Source organism: Vanellus vanellus (assembly GCF_965231255.1).
Source record: "Vanellus vanellus genome assembly, chromosome: 28".
Classification (NCBI taxonomy): Eukaryota; Metazoa; Chordata; class Aves; order Charadriiformes; family Charadriidae; genus Vanellus; species Vanellus vanellus.
Window position 1 is genome coordinate 2,935,286 of NC_138933.1, and position 5,004 is coordinate 2,940,289.

Here is a 5,004-nt window from a genome sequence, read left to right on the forward strand (position 1 = left end):
CAGGAAAGCAGAGAGGTCTTAAAGCTGTGGGGCATTTGAAGGGGTTCCTGGAGGTAGTGAAGACCAGCATGACTTTTCCCCTCTGGGGCCTTTGCTGTGGGAGCAGCGGCTGGACTTTTGCGTTTTTTGCTCCGGAGGCTGCTGAGAGTGAAAAACGGTGGTTTTGAGGATGGACTCCACAGGAAAACAGAGAGGTCCAAAAGGTGTGGGGCATTTGAAGGGGTTCCCGGAGGCAGTGAGGACCAGCATGACTTTTCCTTGATGGGGCCTTTGCTGTGGGAGCAGCGGCTGGACGTTTGCGTTTTTTGCTCCGGCGGATGCCGAGAGTGAAAAAAGGTGGTTTTGAGGATGGAGTCCACAGGAAAGCAGAGAGGTCCAAAAGGTGTGGGGTATTTGAAGGGGTTCCCGGAGGCAGTGAGGACCAGCATGACTTTTCCCCGCTGGGGTCTTTGCTGTGGGAGCAGCGGCCGGACGTTTGCGTTTTTTGCTTCGGAGGCTGCCGAGAGTGAAAAACGGTGGTTTTGAGGATGGAGTCCACATGAAAGCAGACAGATCCAAAAGGTGTGGGGCATATGAAGGGGTTCCCGGAGGCAGTGAGGACCAGCATGACTTTTCCCCTCTGGGCCGTTTGCTGTGGGAGCAGCGGCTGGACATCTGCGTTTTTTGCTCCGGAGGCTGCCGAGAGTGAAAACCGGTGGTTTTGAGGATGGAGTTCACAGGAAAGCAGAGAGGTCCAAAAGGTGTGGGGTATTTGAAGGGGTTCCCGGAGGCAGTGAGGACCAGCATGACTTTTCCCCGCTGGGGCCTTTGCTGTGGGAGCAGCGGCTGGACGTTTGCGTTTTTTGCTCCGGAGGCTGCCGAGAGTGAAAAACGGTGGTTTTGAGGATGGAGTCCACATGAAAGCAGACAGATCCAAAAGGTGTGGGGCATATGAAGGGGTTCCCGGAGGCAGTGAGGACCAGCATGACTTTTCCCCGCTGGGGCCTTTGCTGTGCTAGCAGCGGCTGGACGTTTGCGTATTTTGCTCCGGAGGCTGCCGAGAGTGAAAAACGGTGGTTTTGAGGATGGAGTCCACAGGAAAGCAGAGAGGTCCAAAAGGTGTGGGGCATTTGAAGGGGTTCCTGGAGGTAGTGAGGACCAGCATGACTTTTCTTGCTGGGGCCTTTGCTGTGGAAGCAGCGGCTGGACGTTTGCGTATTTTGCTCCGGAGGCTGCCGAGAGTGAAAAACGGTGGTTTTGAGGATGGAGTCCACAGGAAAACAGAGAGGTCCAAAAGGTGTGGGGCATTTGAAGGGGTTCCCAGAGGCAGTGAGGACCAGCTTGACTTTTCCGCCTTGGAACCTTTGCTGTGGGAGCAGCGGCTGGACGTTTGCGTTTTTTGCTCCGGCGGATGCCGAGAGTGAAAAACGGTGGTTTTTAGGATGGAGTCAGCAGGAAAACAGAGAGGTCTAAAACGTATGGGGCATTTGAAGGGGTTCCCGGAGGCAGTGAGGACCAGCATGACTTTTCCCTGCTGGGGCCTTTGCTGTGGGAGCAGCGGCTGGACGTTTGCGTTTTTTGCTCCGGAGTGTGCAGAGAGTGAAAAACGGTGGTTTTGAGGATGGAGTCCACAGGAAAGCAGAGAGGTCCAAAAGGTGTGGGGCATTTGAAGGGGTTCCCGGAGGCAGTGAGGACCAGCATGACTTTTCTGCCTTGGAACGTTTGCTGTGGGAGCAGCGGCTGGACGTTTGCTTTTTTTGCTACAGAGACTACCGAGGGTTAAAAGCGGTGGTTTTGAGGATGGATTCCACAGGAAAGCAGAGATGTCCAAAAGGTGTGCGGCATTTGAAGGGGTTCCCGGAGGCAGTGAGGACCAGCATGACTTTTCCCCGCTGGGGCCTTTGCTGTGGGAGCAGCGGCTGGACGTTTGCGTTTTTTGATACAGAGAATACAGAGGGTTAAAAACAGTTGTTTTGAGGATGGATTCCACAGCAAAGCAGAGAGGTCCAAAAGGTGTGGGGCATTTGAAGTGGTTCCCGGAGGCAGTGAGGACCAGCATGACTTTTCCCCGCTGGGGCCTTTGCTGTGGGAGCAGCGGCTGGACGTTTGCGTTTTTTGCTCCGGAGGCTGCCGAGAGTGAAAAACGGTGGTTTTGAGGATGGAGTCCACAGGAAAGCAGAGAGGTCCAAAAGGTGTGGGGCATTTGAAGGGGTTCCCGGAGGCAGTGAGGACCAGCATGACTTTTCAGCCTTGGAACATTTGCTGTGGGAGCAGCGGCTGGACGTTTGCGTTTTTTGCTAAAGAGACTACGGAGGGTATAAAAACGGTGGTTTTGAGGATGGAGTCCACAGGAAAGCAAAGAGGTCAAAAAGGTGTGGGGCATTTGCAGGGGTTCCCGGAGGCAGTGAGGACCAGCATGACTTTTCCCCGCTGGGGCCTTTGCTGTGGGAGCAGCGGCTGGACGTTTGCGTTTTTTGCTACAGAGACTACCGAGGGTTACTAACGGTGGTTTTGAGGATGGATTCCACAGGAAAGCAGAGAGGTCCAAAAGGTGTGGGGCATTTGAAGGGGTTCCCGGAGGCAGTGAGAACCAGCATGACTTTTCCCCGCTGGGGCCTTTGCTGTGCTAGCAGCGGCTGGACGTTTGCGTTTTTTGCTCCGGAGGCTGCCGAGAGTGAAAAACGGTGGTTTTGAGGATGGAGTCCACAGGAAAGCAGAGAGGTGCAAAAGGTGTGGTGCATTTGAAGGGGTTCCCGGAGGCAGTGAGGACCAGCATGACTTTTCCCCGCTGGGGCCTTTGCTGTGGGAGAAGCGGCTGGACGTTTGCATTTTTTGCTCCGGAGGAAGCCGAGAGTGAAAAACGGTGGTTTTGAGGATGGAGTCCACAGGAAAACAGAGAGGTCCAAAAGGTGTGGGGCATTTGAAGGGGTTCCCGGAGGCAGTGAGGACCAGCATGACTTTTCCCCGCTGGGGCCTTTGCTGTGGGAGCAGCGGCTGGACGTTTGCGTTTTTTGCTCCGGCGGATGCTGAGAGTGAAAACCGGTGGTTTTGAGGATGGAGTCCACAGGAAAGCAGAGAGGTGCAAAAGGTGTGGGGCATTTGCAGGGGTTCCCGGAGGCAGTGAGGACCAGCATGACTTTTCCCCGCTGGGGCCTTTGCTGTGGGAGCAGCGGCTGGACTTTTGCGTTTTTTACTCCGGAGGCTGCCGAGTGAAAAACGGTGGTTTTGAGGGTAGAGTCCACAGGAAAGCAGAGAGTTCCAAAAGGTGTGGGGCATATGAAGGGGTTCCCGGAGGCAGTGAGGACCAGCATGACTTTTCCCCGCTGGGGCCTTTGCTGTGGGAGCAGTGGTTGGACGTTTTCGTTTTCTGCTCCGGAGGCTGCCGAGAGTGAAAAACGGTGGTTTTGAGGATGGAGTCCACAGGAAAGCAGAGAGGTCCAAAAGGTGTGGGGCATTTGAAAGGGTTCCCGGAGGCAGTGAGGACCAGCATGACTTTTCCTTGAAGGGGCCTTTGCTGTGGGAGCAGCGGCTGGACGTTTGCGTTTTTTGCTCCGGCGGATGCCGAGAGTGAAAAAAGGTGGTTTTGAGGATGGAGTCCACAGGAAAGCAGAGAGGTCCAAAAGGTGTGGGGTATTTGAAGGGGTTCCCGGAGGCAGTGAGGACCAGCATGACTTTTCCCCGCTGGGGCCTTTGCTGTGGGAGCAGCGGCTGGACGTTTGCATTTTTTGCTCCGGAGGCTGCCGAGAGTGAAAAACGGTGGTTTTGAGGATGGAGTCCACATGAAAGCAGACAGATCCAAAAGGTGTGGGGCATATGAAGGGGTTCCCGGAGGCAGTGAGGACCAGCATGACTTTTCCCCGCTGGGGCCTTTGCTGTGGGAGCAGCGGCTGGACGTTTGCGTTTTTTGCTCCGGCGGATGCCGAGAGTGAAAAACGGTGGTTTTGAGGATGGAGTCCACAGGAAAGCAGAGAGGTCCAAAAGGTGTGGGGCATTTGAAGGGGTTCCTGGAGGTAGTGAAGACCAGCATGACTTTTCCCCGCTGGGTCCTTTGCTGTGGGAGCAGCGGCTGGACGTTTGCGTTTTTTGCTCCGGAGGCTGCTGAGAGTGAAAAACGGTGGTTTTGAGGATGGAGTCCACAGGAAAGCAGAGAGGTCCAAAAGGTGTGGGGCATTTGAAGGGGTTCCCGGAGGCAGTGAGGACCAGCATGACTTTTCCCCGCTGGGGCCTTTGCTGTGGGAGCAGCGGCTGGACGTTTGCGTTTTTTGCTCCGGAGGCTGCCGAGAGTGAAAAACGGTGGTTTTGAGGATGGAGTCCACATGAAAGCAGACAGATCCAAAAGGTGTGGGGCATATGAAGGGGTTCCCGGAGGCAGTGAGGACCAGCATGACTTTTCCCCTCTGGGGCCTTTGCTGTGGGAGCAGCGGCTGGATGTTTGCGTTTTTTGCTCCGGAGGCTGCCGAGAGTGAAAAACGGTGGTTTTGAGGATAGAGTCCACAGGAAAACAGAGAGGTCTAAAAGGTGTGGGGCATTTGAAGGGGTTCCCAGAGGCAGTGAGGACCAGCATGACTTTTCCGCCTTGGAACCTTTGCTGTGGGAGCAGCGGCTGGACGTTTGCGTTTTTTGCTCCGGCGGATGCCGAGAGTGAAAAACGGTGGTTTTGAGGATGGAGTCCACAGGAAAGCAGAGAGGTCCAAAAGGTGTGGGGCATTTGAAGGGGTTCCTGGAGGTAGTGAAGACCAGCATGACTTTTCCCCGCTGGGTCCTTTGCTGTGGGAGCAGCGGCTGGACGTTTGCGTTTTTTGCTCCGGAGGCTGCCGAGAGTGAAAAACGGTGGTATTGAGGATGGAGTCCACAGGAAAACAGAGAGGTCTAAAAGGTGTGGGGCATTTGAAGGGGTTCCCAGAGGCAGTGAGGACCAGCATGACTTTTCCGCCTTGGAACCTTTGCTGTGGGAGCAGCGGCTGGACGTTTGCGTTTTTTGCTCCGGAGGTTGCCGAGAGTGAAAAACGGTGGTTTTGAGGATGG